General features: G+C 43.3%; 1 protein-coding gene and 4 non-coding genes across 5 annotated transcripts in view; 1 reads left to right on the top strand and 4 right to left on the bottom strand.

Moving 5' to 3' along the window:
* cavin2a (caveolae associated protein 2a) overlaps positions 1-19,948 on the top strand; it is an 89,426-nt gene that overhangs the window by 15,484 nt on the left and 53,994 nt on the right. The gene's annotated exons all lie outside the window — the stretch shown is intronic.
* On the bottom strand, positions 3,667-3,748 carry trnas-aga (transfer RNA serine (anticodon AGA)). The gene has a single exon. It is a non-coding gene; the product is annotated as a tRNA-Ser (tRNA).
* On the bottom strand, positions 7,491-7,572 carry trnas-aga (transfer RNA serine (anticodon AGA)). The gene has a single exon. It is a non-coding gene; the product is annotated as a tRNA-Ser (tRNA).
* trnas-aga (transfer RNA serine (anticodon AGA)) lies at positions 14,876-14,957 on the bottom strand. Its single transcript has one exon. It is a non-coding gene; the product is annotated as a tRNA-Ser (tRNA).
* On the bottom strand, positions 18,033-18,114 carry trnas-aga (transfer RNA serine (anticodon AGA)). Its single transcript has one exon. It is a non-coding gene; the product is annotated as a tRNA-Ser (tRNA).

Raw genomic sequence — 19,948 nt, 5'->3', positions numbered from 1 at the left:
GTATGCAATGCATTGCACCGCCAGCCTAAGAAACAAAATCCTCTGTTCAGTCAACCATTATTGTAAAGTGAAAATATATGAATACCCGACAGTGGTAATTGTATTATTTTGAATAATTACAACACATTGTCATAACATAGAAAATAATATTTAAAAAAGATATTTGTCTTGATGTGAATGTACCTGGAATGAAAGCACACTGGTGTCGGTGGAAACTCTCCAGGGAGGAGGACCCCCTACCACACCTAAGGATGTCCAGCTCTTTGCCGCCCTCCTGGAGTGTCCCCACCTTTGTGTATACTAGAACACCTGCAGGGTCTTGGAGGCACTCCAGATGCTTCTGCTGCACCTCCCACACATGGCTCATGCTGTTCTGGCTCACCAGACGCAGCCCTGAGGTGTCTGTCAGCTCCCGCAAGGATTCCAGCAGCCCTGAAATCATGCGCCGACTCTCCTCCACTCCACGCGTCCTCCTCCTGCAGTGCCTCTTGAGTTCCCCAGGGCTGATGCTGGCCATGAGCTGGTCCTCAGTGGGAGCATGTCCACTGTGGCTGCTCTTCCACTCCGCTCTCTTGGCCTCCTTCAGGTGTTGCACATCCTCCCTGTCCCATTCAAAAATGCAAGAGGAAAGCTTTGAGCAAAAGGTGCCATACAGAGGGTGGTGCTCTGTAGTGAGTCTGCAGTTGAACCTCCTCATGAAATGAAAGCTGTCCAAGCGGACTGCAGACTTCCATGGTTGGAAGAGCGTCCACACTGAAGACACACCTGTGGAAAAACAACCGTTAAGTATTACATAGACCACAACACCTGTGTGTGATTACACCTTGATTAAGTAAACTCTGGCGCTGGCCAATTGCCAGTACCACAACTTCCCCAAGTATTTTAACAAAAATATAAATACACATATAATACAAATGGCTCTAACAGAGTGTGTGTGTGTGAGACACATGTTAATTTTAATAAACAATTTCACCCACCTGACTGGCTGCAGCAGTCCAGGTCGACATCTATGACCTCAGGTTCTGCTTGGCCAGCATTCTTGTAACGGGTGACGATGCCTTGGCACAACTCCTCCAACCCTGCACCTTCACCCGTCGTAAGAACGGAGTTCAGAACCCGGCCATAACTCGTTGCCGATATTAGTCATCCAGGCAGCACTGTCCTTGATCCCACCAGCCAGCTTCTTGGTGATCTGTAAAACAACAATACACATTTCCTGTTGTGTTGCACTTATTCATGTTCTATTTTCTATATTTTTTACTGTTGAAACCCTTACTTTCTTTGTTGAATCCATTTTAAGAATTCTACCATAGGTAGAAGTGATCACTCCCTTCATCTCATCCAGATGGCTGAGGATGTCGTTGGAGTGGACTGTCTCAAACCACTGGGCAAGAGGAAGGGGCCTGAAGGGTGGTGGAGGATGGATAGCTGCTGAAGGGACGAAGGTAGCCATCTTCATATGGCGCTCACAGTCAGAGAGGTAGCGGATCGTTTGGTGTGCCCACTCCTCGCTGTGTGCCTCCTCTACCACTGACTGGAGGTAGGAGGAACTGTTGCCGTTGGTCCTCGGCTTCAGGAAAGTCATACATTTCCTGTCCAGAGCCAGCTGTGTCGTGAGGACGGCGGGGAACAAGCTCCTGTGTCCCACATCCAGCTGGGAGAGCATCTCCTGGCTCCATGGGCAGACTGGCTGGGAGCACTTGCTGCAACGTGGATAGTCCCCTCCCACTAGGTAGTAGCGGCTATCCACGTCTATCACCTCCCTGACCTTCCTATAGATCCCAGAGCTGTTCATTCTCCGAGAACATTGTGGGCACTTCAGTGGAATCCCCCACATCCTCATTGGTGCCCAGATGAACATCCTCTGCCTGTAGTACCACCCAGGCTGAGGGGGAGATGGTTTGGGCTGCAGTGGGGTGTGAAACCAGCATGCCTTGAGCCTTTTTTTCAGCTGGCCTGTAGGCTCATAAAGAGATTTGGCGATCCATACCTGATCCGCTTTCTGGATAACCTTCCTGAATTGCTCAGGAAGAAAGCCTTTCCAGTTTGTTTCAGGTGCTGTAAATGGACCTGTGGTGTGGTGTAGTAAGAGGGAGCAGAGATGGTGATGATTTTGATGGTGTGAGGAATGCTGCATAGTGAGCCACTTGTATATGGTTAAATAGCCCAACAGTACCCTGAACCTTGGCACCACAGGTGTCACACTTCTCCGTATGAAAGTCAGAGAGGTGCTCTGTGAACCTTTCTCCCTCCACAAGCTCGCTGCACTTAAAGCACTGTATTCTCTGCCCTGCCACCGATGCTCCTGCCTCTGTGTCTCCTCGCCCTACCACCGTGCTGACTTGGAGTCGCCCTGCCTGTGTCTCAGCTTCTCCTGCCTCACCGGAACCAGCGCCTGATGACAGTTCTTCTGGCTAGGTGGGGGGGAGTACAAAAAGAGGGCTGTGCTAAATGCAATTGAGAATCTTACACTACTAGTTTTCTCCAGAATTGTGCAGATATTGTTCAATAAATAAAGACACATGCTACAGTGACTCATCATGATTAAATAATTTCACTTACCTTATGGAACCCACAGGAGCACTGAAGGCTATTTTCGGACCTCGTAACAACAACGGTGACGCTGTGCAGGGAAAAAAAGTCAATTTTACGACAAACCAAACAGTTTTGGCACATTTCCGTACTGAGATTTGATATGAAAATGTTAACATTTTATTTATTACACGGAAAGGTCATCTGAACGAACAGTTCACCAACATCGACCACAGTTCCCCCTTGTGCTCGATGACACCTGTTGCTATAAGTGCTTGCTGGTAAAGGAACTTTTAACAGTTTAATGTTGTTCTACTATTATTTAAAACAGAAGATTATTTTATAAGCATAATAACAACTTACCCCAGTTAAAGCGGGTCAAAATACAGATGCTTCCACTGTGGAGACAAGGATCTTCTAACAAAGGTTTTAAGCTTTTAGTTGCCCTCAAAAGTTTTGTGTGCTTATATTTCTGTCCAGTGTGAATTATTTTGCACAAACAGGAGGTTGAAATGCACATTTGAAGAATGGAAAACTTCTAAGTGAAGTTGTTTTACGGCAGTAAAGCCCCCAAAAAAGCAAAACACATCTCAGTTTTTAATACTATACTAAAGCTTTTTTCTGTTGATTGGACATACAGTTTCAATATTTCTCCTCACCAGAATACAGCTTAAAAAGACCTCATCCACTGTTAATTTTCGGTTATACTGCATCCTCCAAGTGTTAGGCACTTTAAAAGGTACACACACCCCTCCAAAAAATAAAACATAACATCTTTATTAAACACATTGCAGCAAAATAAAATATCTGTCAAAGGAGCTTAGCATTTTGTAATGCAATTTGTAATTTTGACCTAAAAGATATTCTTTAAATGCATATCTACTGAAATAAAGCAAACTTTGTTACATTCACCACAGAAAAAAAACCTGACTTTGATTGCATATGAGCCCAAATGATGTCGGCAATGAATCAATTTTTCAGAATTGTAAGAATAGTAGGAGTTTGGTTATTTATGTGTTGCCTAAAATCCCACATTTGTTCTTGGTACGGATGATTCTGTGTTAAATCTACAACATGTAGCCTAGTTGCAAACGAACACCAGTTTTCAGTCCATTTCATAAGAAAACACCAGTGCGTTGTCGGCAGGATTCGAACCTGCGCGGGGAGACCCCAATGGATTTCTAGTCCATCGCCTTAACCACTCGGCCACGACAACTGTGGCCACCCTCCTATGAAAGGAAATCAATTTCACAACAAAACAAACAGGCTAGTCAACTTGTTCTTTTCAGTGGGAGAGATCCAGCTGTTTGAAAATTCAACCCTCCAAGGACAGACAGGAATCATGCATGTACTGCACAACACCTGTGTGTGATTACACCTTGATTAAGTAAACTCTGGCACTGCCCAATTGCCAGTACCACAACTTCCCCAAGTGGTGGGAGTTTAACAAAAATACAAATACACATATAATCCAAATGGCTCTAACAGAGTGTGTGTGTGTGTGTGTGTGACACATGTTAATTTAATAAACAATTTCACACACCTGACTGGCTGCAGCAGTCCAGGTCGACATCTATGACCTCAGGTTCTGCTTGGCCAGCATTCTTGTAACGGGTGACGATGCCTTGGCACAACTCCTCCAACCCTGCACCTTCACCCGTCGTAAGAACGGAGTTCAGAACCCGGCCATAACTCGTTGCCGATTGTGGGAGTTGAAGCTTTGAACCAGAGTAGACTTGACTCGTGTGCTTTCACAGCATGGAAAAAACATCCACAGGACTCCGATGTAAAAAGATGAATCAAAAGTATATTTATTCCTTAATTTCCACGGCATCTAGTTACAGGAGTTATCCTATTCCACAGTTTTCCTACACAAAAAGCACTACGGTAAGAAAACTGTTTGGCTCTATCCTAACAAAACCTCAACAGCCTCTGCTCCTTCTGCTCTGCTCTCTTAAAGCGACAGTAACATGAAAGTAAATCTCAAGCAGTTACAAAAACAAGCTTTCTTAACCTCTCTTAAATTAACATTTTAATAACATTTTACCTATTTTAATGATCTATTTATTCAATGAAATTAACTATTTATTTATTTTAACATTAACTAATAAACCAACAAAAATCAAGTAGAAGCACCTAAATAACACTTTGGCTCCCACACCGATATTAGTCATCCAGGCAGCACTGTCCCCGATCCCACCAGCCAGCTTCTTGGTGATCTGTAAAACAAACAATACACATTTCCTGTTGTGCTGCACTTATTCATGTTCTATTTTCTATATTTTTTTTACTGTTGAAACCCTTACTTTCTTTGTTGAATCCATTTTAAGAATTCTACCATAGGTAGAAGTGATCACTCCCTTCATCTCATCCAGATGGCTGAGGATGTCGTTGGAGTGGACTGTCTCAAACCACTGGGCAAGAGGAAGGGGCCTGAAGGGTGGTGGAGGATGGATAGCTGCTGAAGGGACGAAGGTAGCCATCTTCATATGGCGCTCACAGTCAGAGAGGTAGCGGGTCGTTTGGCGGGCCCACTCCTCGCTGTGTGCCTCCTCTACCACTGACTGGAAGTAGGAGGAACTGTTGCCGTTGGTCCTCGGCTTCAGGAAAGTCATACATTTCCTGTCCAGAGCCAGCTGTGTCGTGAGGACGGCGGGGAACAAGCTCCTGTGTCCCACATCCAGCTGGGAGAGCATCTCCTGGCTCCATGGGCAGACTGGCTGGGAGCACTTGCTGCAACGTGGATAGTCCCCTCCCACTAGGTAGTAGCGGCTATCCACGTCTATCACCTCCCTGACCGTCCTATAGATCCCAGAGCTGTTCATTCTCCGGGAACATTGTGGGCACTTCAGTGGAATCCCCCACATCATCATTGGTGCCCAGATGAACATCCTCTGCCTGTAGTACCACACAGGCTGAGGGGGAGATGGTTTGGGCTGCAGTGGGGGGTGAAACCAGCATGCCTTGAGCCTTTTTTTCAGCTAGCCTGTAGGCTCATAAAGAGATTTGGCGATCCATACCTAATCCGCTTTCTGGATAACCTTCCTGAATTGCTCAGGAAAAAAGCCTTTCCAGTTTGTTTCAGGTGCTGTAAATGGACCTGGGGTGTGGTGTAGTAGGAGGGAGCAGAGATGGTGATGATTTTGATGGTGTGAGGAATGCTGCATAGTGAGCCACTTGTATATGGTTAAATAGCCCAACAGTACCCTGAACCTTGGCACCACAGGTGTCACACTTCTCCGTATGAAAGTCAGAGAGGTGCTCTGTGAACCTTTCTCCCTCCACAAGCTCGCTGCACTTAAAGCACTGTATTCTCTGCCCTGCCACCGATGCTCCTGCCTCTGTGTCTTCTCTCCTCGTCTCCTTTCTCTGCCTCTGTGTCTCCTCGCCCTACCACCGTGCTGACTTGGAGTCGTCCTGCCTGTGTCTCAGCTTCTCCTGCTTCACCGGAACCAGCGCCTGATGACAGTTCTTCTGGCTAGGTGGGGGGGAGTACAAAAAGAGGGCTGTGCTACATGCAATTGAGAATCTTACACTACTAGTTTTATCCAGAATTGTGCAGATATTGTTCAATAAATAAATTCACATGCTACAGTGACTCATCATGATTAAATAATTTCACTTACCTTATGGCAGTGTTTCCCAACCCTGGTCCTCGAGGCACACTGTCCTGCATGTTTTAGATGTTTCCCTGCTTCAGCACACTGTGATACAAGTGGATGTGTCATCAACAGAAGTGTCAAGACCTTGATGACAAGCTAATTAAGACCATTAATTAGAATCAGGTGTGATGATGAAGGGAAACATCTAAAACATGCAGGACAGTGTGCCCTGAGGACCAGGGTTGGGAAACACTGCCTTATGGAACCCACAGGAGCACTGAAGGCTATTTTCGGACCTCGTAACAACGGTGACGCTGTGCAGGGAAAAAAAAGTCAATTTTACGACAAACCAAACAGTTTTGGCACATTTCCGCACTGAGATTTGATATGAAAATGTTTACATTTTATTTATTACACGGAAAGGTCATCTGAACGAACAGTTCACCAACATCGACCACAGTTCCCCCTTGTGCTCGATGACACCTGTTGCTATAAGTGCTTGCTGGTAAAGGAACTTTTAACAGTTTAATGTTGTTCTACTATTATTTAAAACAGAAGATTATTTTATAAGCATAATAACAGCTTACCCCAGTTAAAGTGGGTCAAAAATACAGATGCTGAATATGGAGACAAGGATCTTCTAACAAAGGTTTTAAGCTTTTAGTTGCCCTCAAAAGTTTTGTGTGCTTATATTTCTGTCCAGTGTGAATTATTTTGCACAAACAGGAGGTTGAAATGCACATTTGAAGAATGGAAAAATTCTAAGTGAAGTTGTTTTACGGCAGTCAAGCCCCCAAAAAAGCAAAACACATCTCAGTTTTTAATACTATACTAAAGCTTTTTTCTGTTGATTGGACATACAGTTTCAATATTTCTCCTCACCAGAATACAGCTTAAAAAGAGCTCATCCACTGTTAATATACGGTTATACTGCATCCTCCAAGTGTTAGGCACTTTAAAAGGTACACACACCCCTCCAAAAAATAAAACATAACATCTTTATTAAACACATTGCAGCAAAATAAAATACCTGCCAAAGGAGCTTAGCATTTTGTAATGCAATTTGTAATTTTGACCTAAAAGATATTCTTTAAATGCATATCTACTGAAATAAAGCTACTTTGTTACATTCACCACAGAAAAAAAACCTGACTTTGATTGCATATGAGCCCAAATGATTTCGGCGATTAATCAATTTTTCAGAATTGTAAGAATAGTAGGAGTTTGGTTATTTATGTGTTGCCTAAAATCCCACATTTGTTCTTGGTACGGATGATTCTGCGTTAAATCTACAACATGTAGCCTAGTTGCAAACGAACACCAGTTTTCAGTCCATTTCATAAGAAAACACCAGTGCGTTGTCGGCAGGATTCGAACCTGCGCGGGGAGACCCCAATGGATTTCTAGTCCATCGCCTTAACCACTCGGCCACGACAACTGTGGCCACCCTCCTATGAAAGGAAATCAATTTCACAACAAAACAAACAGGTTAAGGCTGAATTATCCACCTTATTCCTACGGCCCATGAGGCTTTGCGCGAATTGTGGGAGCTACTTCCGGTGCTGCCCCAACCGGCGTTTGTTTACATGCTGAGTGAACGCGTTAACCCTCTTTCTCTGAGCGTTGGGGATATAAAACATGTGGAAACACCACCTGTCACAGCTCAAACGGGACAATATCATCTCACCTCTGCCTCCTGCTGTTGAGGGATGGGAGGACGACCTGAAGAAGTGAAGAAATGCTTAGAAGATGAGAAGTATCTCATTCTTCCCAATGGGCAAAGTGGATACTCCTCCAGGTGGGTAAATATTGTTACTTATCAGTACTCGAGATGAGGGGGGATGAGATCCCCCCTGAAATAAAAACGGTCCAAATCATCCCCCTTTCCATCCCTTATGTCATTTCATTAATGAATGTGGTTTTACTGCTATTTCAACATTTAGAGTCATCACCAGAAAATAACATTTGGCAATTTTCACCTGTTTCAAGTAAATTTTCACCTGAAATAAGTAGGAAAATCTGCCAGTGGGACAAGATTTATCTTCTTATTACAAGCAAAAAAATCTTGTTCCACTGGCAGATTTTTCTACTTATTTTACGTGAAAATCTACTTGAAACAGGTGAAAATTGTTCTTTTTTCCAGTGATGAGTCTTGTTTTAAGTGTAATGAGATTTTTTTTTACTAAAATGAGACATTTTAAATAGAAATAAGACAAATATTCTTGTTAAGATTTTGAGTTTTTGCAGTGATCTATTTTACTTATCCTGTGAAGGACAGAGTCATATTGATAAGTTCAGAAAAGTGTTTTTTATTGTTGTGTTTTGATGTATTTGATGTAAGCCCAGTGGATATTTAAAGCTTACAGAAGGCTGCATTTAACTGCTGCTATGTCATTCCTGCAGTATTTCTGCAGCTGTTTTGGTCACTGCTATTATTTGTAATATATTATATTATTTGTAATCAGCACAAATTATCTGTCCCCATATGATAAAATCCACCACCCCCCCTGATTTTTTTTTTACAACTCGAGTACTGCTTATAATCTATGAACTAATGTGACAGGTAGGCTACTTGTGAACCTTCATTAAGACAAACTGTAAGCTTCTTTTATATTTATTCTTTCAGGTCCAGCTGGCAGTGATGTGCCTGGGGCTGCAGAGCTGCAAGCTGCTTATCTGGACCAACTGAGCACCTGGAGTTCCAAATTTCATTTGACAAAGACTTCAGATACACACATGAAACACCTCCAGAACTTTCACATACTTCCAACATTTGTAGATGAATTTGGTACAAAGAAGATTCAGCTCTGCCTCTCTGTATAAAGCTAGGGGGAAAACAATACAACAGACTTCATTTTTGTTTTCAGTTTTATTAAAAACAGAACCTGAAAGATCCCCTCCTGACATATTAGGACATACAATATTGGGACATGAATCAAAACATTTTAACACAAAAATATTGTTTAACAAAAGCACATTACATTTGTGTCTTAAGTGAGAGAAATTCAGTTTACTGTCGGAGGACTTAAGAAACCAGAAAATATTCACACCTGACAAGCTGAAATCACAATATTTAGACTTTTATCTCCTCAAAAAAGCAACAATTGCAGCTGGACCTCAGTTGTTTTCAGAAAATGTTAAATGAATGAAATATGTAAGTGCAGCTCTACAAACTACATACAGCACTTAACCTGTTGAGAATTGTGTGTTAAAGATACTGTAAGTGTAATTGTTTTCAGAAAATGTTAAATGAATGAAATATGTAAGTATGTTTAAGTGCAATATTAAATGTCTTCTCACTTTTCACTTGAAATAAACTCAGCTCTTAAATTCACTAAACCAGCACAAATCTTGAGCATTTTGTCAATTTTGGGCACAAAGTTAATTTGGTCCTGTTTGAGAAAGAATCTTGTACACCTTCAGGTGCCTTATTCAACATGAATGCAGCCATGAGCAATGCGGCGTGTGTGAGTGACCTCCTCACTGGTCAGCTGGCATCCTTTGCGTGTGAGCTGGAATGATTAGCTTCACCCTACGCTCCTCCAGCAAGTCTCTAACTGTGAAACCACGGTCACCCATCACCTCATCTCCAGCACGTAAATAATAGAATAGGTGTGGTCCTCCATCCCTGGGTCTGACCACTGTGTTTGGGCATCACAGGAAGCTTTGGTGTTGATCACAGCTACTCCTTCTGATCCATCTGGTCAGGCTCATCTGAGGGAGCAATACAGTACACAATTATTAAGATAAGATATGATACATTAGGGTTTTCCCTACCATTATAACACCCCCAGCCCCCTCATCAAATGTACCTGGGGGAAGACCCACCTGCAACCACATCACCTAAGCCCTCCAGAAGTTTAGGAAAAAACCGGTACATTATCACAGCCAGTACTGGAGTTGAGGGGGGATGAGGGGGGGTGGCATCCCCACCCTGAAATAAAAACGGTCCAAATCATCCCCCCTGTAAAACTGCCATCCCCCCTTTACATCCCTTATGCCATTTCATCAATGAAAGTGGTTTTACTGCTATTTCAACATTTACATTTAACATTCTGGTTAGAGTCATCACCAGAAAAATGTGACAATTTTCACCTGTTTCAGGTAAATTTTCACTTGAAATAAGTAAGAAAATCTGCCAGTGGGACAAGATTTATCTTCTTATTACAAGCAAAAAAAAGTCTTGTTGCACTGGCAGATTTTTTTACTTATTTTAAGTGAAAATCTACTTGAAACAGGTGAAAATTGTTGTTTTTTCCAGGGATGAGTCTTGTTTTAAGTGTAATGAGATTTTTTTACTAAAATGAGACATTTTAACTAGAAATAAGACAAATATTCTTATTAATATTGTGAGTTTTTGCAGTGATCCATGTTACTTATCCTGTGAAGGACAGAGTCATATTGATAAGTTCAGAAAAGTGTTTTTTATTGTTGTGTTTTGATGTATTTGATGTAAGCCCAGTGGATATTTAAAGCTTACAGAAGGCTGCATTTAACTGCTGCTATGTCATTCCTGCAGTATTTCTGCAGGTGTTTTGGTCACTGCTATTATTTGTAATATATTATATTATTTGTAATCAGCAAAAATTATCTGTCCCCATATGATAAAATCCACCATCCCCCCTGATTTCTTTTTTACAACTCGAGTACTGATCACAGCTAAGATTTAAAATTTAATTAACAAAAAACTTTTTTCTTATCAACATGTCTGTAGTGAAACTATTGTATTTTTATTCTAATGCTGCCCTGCAGTCCGTGCCATAAACACACTTTGTATTTTAACTTCACAGAAAATAATAATAAATAATACTAAAGGTTGTCATTACCGGACAAATACTACAATGCTGTGTCCTCCATACACCTGAAATCACACCTGATATTCTCATGACATTAACCTGAAATCACACCTGATATTCTCATGACATTAACCTGAAATCATACCTGATATTCTCATGATATTCCTGTCAATCCTCTGAGGATTCCCGTCTCTCCTCCGGCAGTCTGTCGGATCCGAGCCACAAAGTATGATGCAGGTTTTCCTCCACAAAACGACGTACCCGAGCTCCGCAAGGACATTTTAGTAAATGCTACGGTTGATAAACATGTTAAACATTAAATGTCAGAAAACAAAACCGTAACTTCTCTGCTAGATTGAAAGCAAATTGCTTTAAAATAAACCGCTGTTCATGCTCAGCTGCCATGGTTAGTCAATGGCGTTACGGAACTTCCGGCGGCTAACCGGAAGTTCCTCCCACAGCAGTTTCTACAGTAGAGGCTCCAGGAATAAGGTGGATACTTCTGCGTCAAAACGACGCCGTGTCTACGGCGTGTGGTTTTTGGACACGCAGAGGACACGCCGTCACATGCGCCGTCAGTGACGTGCACCTCCCGAAAATTGTAACTATGCGTCGAGGAGACGCCGTCCACACGCAGACCGAGAGGGCTGTGATTGGTTCGTTTGAAAGCGAAGCATTTCCGGTTTCCGGTTTGAATCAGTAGTGAACTTCCAGGGCTTTTTTCTTCGTTTATATGTGATTTTTTTTGTTTTTGTTTTTTTGCACAATAGTTGTCCTTATTTCTTTGATTTACTGTGACCGGAAAAAGTCGGATAAACCATTCAGAAAAAGATCGCTAACTAGTGGCCGCGGGGGGTACTGCACCGCGACCAAACGGAGAGACGGAGAACTCTGAACGATTCGTGACGGCACCACGGGTGCGCCGTGTGCTCTGCGTGTGTGTGACGCAGAAGTATACTCAGCCCTTTAGTCACCTTGTTTTTTTCAGTGGGAGAGATCCAGCTGTTTGAAAATTCAACCCTCCAAGGACAGACAGGGGTCATGTATGTACTGCACAACACCTGTGTGTGATTACACCTTGATTAAGTAAACTCTGGCGCTGCCCAATTGCCAGTACCACAACTTCCCCAAGTGGTGGGAGTTTAACAAAAATACAAATACACATATAATACAAATGGCTCTAACAGAGTGTGTGTGTGTGTGAGAGAGACACACATGTTAATTTAATAAACAGTTTCACCCACCTGACTGGCTGCAGCAGTCCAGGTCGACATCTATGACCTCAGGTTCTGCTTGGCCAGCATTCTTGTAACGGGTGACGATGCCTTGGCACAACTCCTCCAACCCTGCACCTTCACCCGTCGTAAGAACGGAGTTCAGAACCCGGCCGTAACCCGATATTAGTCATCCAGGCAGCACTGTCCCCGATCCCACCAGCCAGCTTCTTGGTGATCTGTAAAACAACAATACACATTTCCTGTTGTGCTGCACTTATTACTGTTCTATTTTCTATATATTTTTACTGTTGAAACCCTTACTTTCTTTGTTGAATCCATTTTAAGAATTCTACCATAGGTAGAAGTGATCACTCCCTTCATCTCATCCAGATGGCTGAGGATGTCGTTGGAGTGGACTGTCTCAAACCACTGGGCAAGAGGAAGGGGCCTGAAGGGTGGAGGAGGATGGATAGCTGCTGAAGGGACGAAGGTAGCCATCTTCATATGGCGCTCACAGTCAGAGAGGTAGCGGGTCGTTTGGCGGGCCCACTCCTCGCTGTGTGCCTCCTCTACCACTGACTGGAAGTAGGAGGAACTGTTGCCGTTGGTCCTCGGCTTCAGGAAAGTCATACATTTCCTGTCCAGAGCCAGCTGTGTCGTGAGGACGGCGGGGAACAAGCTCCTGTGTCCCACATCCAGCTGGGAGAGCATCTCCTGGCTCCATGGGCAGACTGGCTGGGAGCACTTGCTGCAACGTGGATAGTCCCCTCCCACTAGGTAGTAGCGGCTATCCACGTCTATCACCTCCCTGACCGTCCTATAGATCCCAGAGCTGTTCATTCTCCGAGAACATTGTGGGATCCCCCACATCCTCATTGGTGCCCAGATGAACATCCTCTGCCTGTAGTACCACTCAGGCTGAGGGGGAGATGGTTTGGGCTGCAGTGGGGGGTGAAACCAGCATGCCTTGAGCCTTTTTTTCAGCTGGCCTGTAGGCTCATAAAGAGATTTGGCGATCCATACCTGATCCGCTTTCTGGATAACCTTCCTGAATTGCTCAGGACGAAAGCCTTTCCAGTTTGTTTCAGGTGCTGTAAATGGACCTGTGGTGTAGTAGGAGGGAGCAGAGATGGTGATGATTTTGATGGTGTGAGGAATGCTGCATAGTGAGCCACTTGTATATGGTTAAATAGCCCAACAGTACCCTGAACCTTGGCACCACAGGTGTCACACTTCTCTGTATGAAAGTCAGAGAGGTGCTCTGTGAACCTTTCTCCCTCCACAAGCTCGCTGCACTTAAAGCACTGTATTCTCTGCCCTGCCAGCGATGCTCCTGCCTCTGTGTCTTCTCTCCTTGTCTCCCTGTCTCCTTTCTCTGCCTCTGTGTCTCCTCGCCCTACCACCGTGCTGACTTGGAGTCGTCCTGCCTGTGTCTCAGCTTCTCCTGCCTCACCAGAACCAGCGCCTGATGACAGTTCTTCTGGCTAGATGGGGGGGGGGGGGGGGGGGTACAAAAAGAGGGCTGTGCTAAATGCAATTGAGAATCTTACACTACTAGTTTTCTCCAGAATTGTGCAGATATTGTTCAATAAATAAAGACGCATGCTACAGTGACTCATCATGATTAAATAATTTCACTTACCTTATGGAACCCACAGGAGCACTGAAGGCTATTTTCGGACGTCGTAACAACAACGGTGACGCTGTGCAGGGGAAAAAAAGTCAATTTTACGACAAACCAAACAGTTTTGGCACATTTCCGTACTGAGATTTGATATGAAAATGTTTACATTTTATTTATTACACGGAAAGGTAATCCGAACTAACAGTTCACCAACATCGACCACAGTTCCCCCTTGTGCTCGATGACACCTGTTGCTATAAGTGCTTGCTGGTAAAGGAACTTTTAACAGTTTAATGTTGTTCTACTATTATTTAAAACAGAAGATTATTTTATAAGCATAATAACAGCTTACCCCAGTTAAAGTGGGTCAAAAATACAGATGCTGAATGTGGAGACAAGGATCTTCTAACAAAGGTTTTAAGCTTTTAGTTGCCCTCAAAAGTTTTTCTGTCCAGTGTGAATTATTTTGCACAAACAGGAGGTTGAAATGCACATTTGAAGAATGGAAAACTTCTAAGTGAAGTTGTTTTACGGCAGTAAAGCCCCCAAAAAAGCAAAACACATCTCTGTTTTTAATACTATACTAAAGCTTTTTTCTGTTGATTGGACATACAGTTTAAATATTTCTCCTCACCAGAATACAGCTTAAAAAGACCTCATCCACTGTTAATTTACGGTTATACTGCATTCTCCAAGTGTTAGGCACTTTAAAAGGTACACACACCCCTCCAAAAAATAAAACATAACATCTTTATTAAACACATTGCAGCAAAATAAAATACCTGCCAAAGGAGCTTAGCATTTTGTAATGCAATTTGTAATTTTGACCTAAAAGATATTCTTTAAATGCATATCTACTGAAATAAAGCTACTTTGTTACATTCACCACAGAAAAAAAACCTGACTTTGATTGCATATGATCCCAAATGATTTCGGCAATTAATCAATTTTTCAGAATTGTAAGAATAGTAGGAGTTTGGTTATTTATGTGTTGCCTAAAATCCCACATTTGTTCTTGGTACGGATGATTCTGTGTTAAATCTACAACAGCCTAGTTGCAAACGAACACCAGTTTTCAGTCCATTTCATAAGAAAACACCAGTGCGTTGTCGGCAGGATTCGAACCTGCGCGGGGAGACCCCAATGGATTTCTAGTCCATCGCCTTAACCACTCGGCCACGACAACTGTGGCCACCCTCTTGTGAAAATAAATCAATTTCACAACAAAACAAACGGGTTAGTCACCTTGTTTTTTTCAGTGGGAGAGATCCAGCTGTTTGAAAATTCAACCCTCCAAGGACAGACAGGGGTCATGTATGTACTGCACAACACGTGTGTGTGATTACACCTTGATTAAGTAAACTCTGGCGCTGCCCAATTGCCAGTACCACAACTTCCCCAAGTGGTGGGAGTTTAACAAAAATACAAATACACATATAATCCAAATGGCTCTAACAGAGTGTGTGTGTGTGTGTGTGTGTGTGTGTGTGTGTGTGTGTGTGTGTGTGTGTGTGTGTGTGTGTGTGAGTGTGTGTGTGTGTGTGTGAGACACATGTTAATTTAATAAACAATTTCACCCACCTGACTGGCTGCAGCAGTCCAGGTCGACATCTATGACCTCAGGTTCTGCTTGGCCAGCATTCTTGTAACGGGTGACGATGCCTTGGCACAACTCCTCCAACCCTGCACCTTCACCCGTCGTAAGAACGGAGTTCAGAACCCGGCCATAACTCGTTGCCGATATTAGTCATCCAGGCAGCACTGTCCCCGATCCCACCAGCCAGCTTCTTGGTGATCTGTAAAACAAACAATACACATTTCCTGTTGTGCTGCACTTATTACTGTTCTATTTTCTATATTTTTTACTGTTGAAACCCTTACTTTCTTTGTTGAATCCATTTTAAGAATTCTACCATAGGTAGAAGTGATCACTCCCTTCATCTCATCCAGATGGCTGAGGATGTCGTTGGAGTGGACTGTCTCAAACCACTGGGCAAGAGGAAGGGGCCTGAAGGGTGGAGGAGGATGGATAGCTGCTGAAGGGACGAAGGTAGCCATCTTCATATGGCGCTCACAGTCAGAGAGGTAGCGGATCGTTTGGTGTGCCCACTCCTCGCTGTGTGCCTCCTCTACCACTGACTGGAAGTAGGAGGAACTGTTGCCGTTGGTCCTCGGCTTCAGGAAAGTCATACATTTCCTGTCCAGAGCCAGCTGTGTCGTGAGGACGGCGGGGAACAAGCTCCTGTGTCCCACATCCAGCTGGGAGAGCATCTCCTGGCTCCATGGGCAGACTGGCTGGGAGCACTTGCTGCAACGTGGATAGTCCCCTCCCACTAGGTAGTAGCGGCTATCCACGTCTATCACCTCCCTGACCTTCCTATAGATCCCAGAGCTGTTCATTCTCCGAGAACATTGTGGGCACTTCAGTGGAATCCCCCACATCCTCATTGGTGCCCAGATGACCATCCTCTGCCTTTAGTACCACCCAGGCTGAGGGGGAGATGGTTTGGGCTGCAGTGGGGGGTGAAACCAGCATGCCTTGAGCCTTTTTTTCAGCTGGCCTGTAGGCTCATAAAGAGATTTGGCGATCCATACCTGATCCGCTTTCTGGATAACCTTCCTGAATTGCTCAGGAAGAAAGCCTTTCCAGTTTGTTTCAGGTGCTGTAAATGGACCTGTGGTGGGGTGTAGTAGGAGGGAGCAGAGATGGTGATGATTTTGATGGTGTGAGGAATGCTGCATAGTGAGCCACTTGTATATGGTTAAATAGCCCAACAGTACCCTGAACCTTGGCACCACAGGTGTCACACTTCTCCGTATGAAAGTCAGAGAGGTGCTCTGTGAACCTTTCTCCCTCCACAAGCTCGCTGCACTTAAAGCACTGTATTCTCTGCCCTGCCACCGATGCTCCTGCCTCTGTGTCTCCTCGCCCTACCACCGTGCTGACTTGGAGTCGCCCTGCCTGTGTCTCAGCTTCTCCTGCCTCACCAGAACCAGCGCCTGATGACAGTTCTTCTGGCTAGGTGGGGGGGAGTACAAAAAGAGGGCTGTGCTACATGCAATTGAGAATCTTACACTACTAGTTTTCTCCAGAATTGTGCAGATATTGTTCAATAAATAAAGACGCATGCTACAGTGACTCATCATGATTAAATAATTTCACTTACCTTATGGAACCCACAGGAGCACTGAAGGCTATTTTCGGACCTCGTAACAACAACGGTGACGCTGTGCAGGGAAAAAAAATGTCAATTTTACGACAAACCAAACAGTTTTGGCACATTTCCGTACTGAGATTTGATATGAAAATGTTTACATTTTATTTATTACACGGAAAGGTCATCCGAACGAACAGTTCACCAACATCGAGCACAGTTCCCCCTTGTGCTCGATGACACCTGTTGCTATAAGTGCTTGCTGGTAAAGGAACTTTTAACAGTTTAATGTTGTTCTACTATTATTTAAAACAGAAGATTATTTTATAAGCATAATAACAGCTTACCCCAGTTAAAGTCAAAAATACAGATGCTGAATGTGGAGACAAGGATCTTCTAACAAAGGTTTTAAGCTTTTAGTTGCCCTCAAAAGTTTTGTGTGCTTATATTTCTGTCCAGTGTGAATTATTTTGCACAAACAGGAGGTTGAAATGCACATTTGAAGAATGGAAAACTTCTAAGTGAAGTTGTTTTTACGGCAGTCAAGCCCCCAAAAAAAGCAAAACACATCTCAATTTTTAATACTATACTAAAGCTTTTTTCTGTTGATTAGACATACAGTTTCAATATTTCTCCTGACCAGAATACAGCTTAAAAAGACCTCATCCACTGTTCATTTACGTTTATACTGCATCCTCCAAGTGTTAGGCACTTTAAAAGGTACACACACCCCTCCAAAAAATAAAACATAACATCTTTATTAAACACATTGCAGCAAAATAGAATACCTGCCAAAGGAGCTTAGCATTTTGTAATGCAATTTGTAATTTTGCCCTAAAAGATATTCTTTAAATGCATATCTACTGAAATAAAGCTACTTTGTTACATTCACCACGGAAAAAAAAAACCTGACTTTGATTGCATATGAGCCCAAATGATTTCGGCAATTAATCAATTTTTCAGAATTGTAAGAATTTGGTTATTTGTTACGTGTTGCCTAAAATCCCACATTTGTTCTTGGTACGGATGATTCTGTGTTAAATCTACAACAGCCTAGTTGCAAACGAACACCAGTTTTCAGTCCATTTCATAAGAAAACACCAGTGCGTTGTCGGCAGGATTCGAACCTGCGCGGGGAGACCCCAATGGATTTCTAGTCCATCGCCTTAACCACTCGGCCACGACAACTGTGGCTACCCTCCTGTGAAAGGAAATCAATTTCACAACAAAACAAACAGGCTAGTCACCTTGTTTTTTTCAGTGGGAGAGATCCAGCTGTTTGAAAATTCAACCCTCCAAGGACAGACAGGAATCATGCATGTACTGCACAACACCTGTGTGTGATTACACCTTGATTAAGTAAACTCTGGCACTGCCCAATTGCCTTCCCCAACTTCCCCAAGTGGTGGGAGTTTAACAAAAATACAAATACACATATAATCCAAATGGCTCTAACAGAGTGTGTGTGTGTGTGAGACACATGTTAATTTAATAAACAATTTCACCCACCTGACTGGCTGCAGCAGTCCAAGTCGACATCTATGACCTCAGGTTCTGCTTGGCCAGCATTCTTGTAACGGGTGACGATGCCTTGGCACAACTCCTCCAACCCTGCACCTTCACCCGTCGTAAGAACGGAGTTCAGAACCCGGCCATAACCCAATATTAGTCATCCAGGCAGCACTGTCCTTGATCCCACCATTGATGGTGTGAGGAATGCTGCATAGTGAGCCACTTGTATATGGTTAAATAGCCCAACAGTACCCTGAACCTTCAAATCAAATCAAATCAAATCAAACTTTATTTATATAGCACTTTTCATACAAATAATGAAACACAAAGTGCTTAACAGAAAAAAAAACAAGAAAAGCAAATAAACATAAAACTTATTAATGCTACCCCCCCCCGCAGACACAAGCACACTACAATTCACCTATACACACAGACACACACACAGACACATGGTGCAGACATGGCTAGGCACAGAGGATCCAGGTGACGAAACGGTAACAGGGAGCCGTCCACGCCAGGAGGTCCCATAGCCCGCAGCTACGGGGGGGGGGGGCCCACAGAGACCATCCCGGCCCGGACGGATAGAGGAGTCCACACCACAGCGGTGAAGCCGTGGTGCAGAGCTCCACGGCTCCCACAACCATCCAGGCCAGAACCACCCCCAGGACGACCCCCTGCAGGCCAGAGTCACTCCCAGCATGGAGGCTCCCCATGAGGAAACATTGGAGCTAAAAGCTACAAGAAAGCAGGATAAGATACATTAAAGGAGTTTATAAAAAACATAAAAACATAAAACATACAAACATAAAATCCTAAAAGTATGTCTAGAAGGTAAGACATTAAAAACTAAAATAATAAGACAGTAAAATGTATAAAATAGACCATAAATAACAACTAAAATATTTAGATAAAACATTGAGATTAAACAAAAATAAAATACGATAAGAAAGGATAAACTAAATATAAAACAGAGCAGTAAGATTCAATAAAAATAAGGGTGAGCATAACAAATGTAAAATAGTTCAATGAGTCAGTTAAAAGCCTGATTAAAGAGATGGGTCTTGAGCCTCTTTTTAAAAACATCAACAGTCTCTGGGGCCCTGAGATTCTCCGGGAGGCTGTTCCACAATCGGGGACCATAAAAACTGAATGCCGCCTCCCCGTGTGTCCTGGTTCTAACTTTTGGTATGGTTAAAAGGCCAGCACCGGAGGACCTCAGGGTCCGCGAGGGTCGATAGGGTAAAAGTAGTGCAGACAAATAAGAAGGCCCAAGACCATTAAGACACTTAAAAACTAGTAAAAGAACCTTAAAATCGATCCTGAAGCGCACGGGGAGCCAATGCAGCGATTTTAAAACAGGTGTAATGTGCTCCCGCCCTCTGGTCCTCGTCAGCACGCGTGCGGCTGAATTCTGTAATAATTGTAGGTTGTACATGTTCTTTTTAGGAAGACCAGAGAGCAGGGCGTTACCATAATCTAAACGACATGAGATAAAAGCATGCATTAGCAC

This window comes from Cololabis saira, chromosome 6, assembly GCF_033807715.1.
Source record: "Cololabis saira isolate AMF1-May2022 chromosome 6, fColSai1.1, whole genome shotgun sequence".
Lineage (NCBI taxonomy): Eukaryota > Metazoa > Chordata > Actinopteri > Beloniformes > Belonidae > Cololabis > Cololabis saira.
Note: the sequence above shows the minus strand (reverse complement) of the source record. Positions and strands in the feature narration are given on the sequence as shown.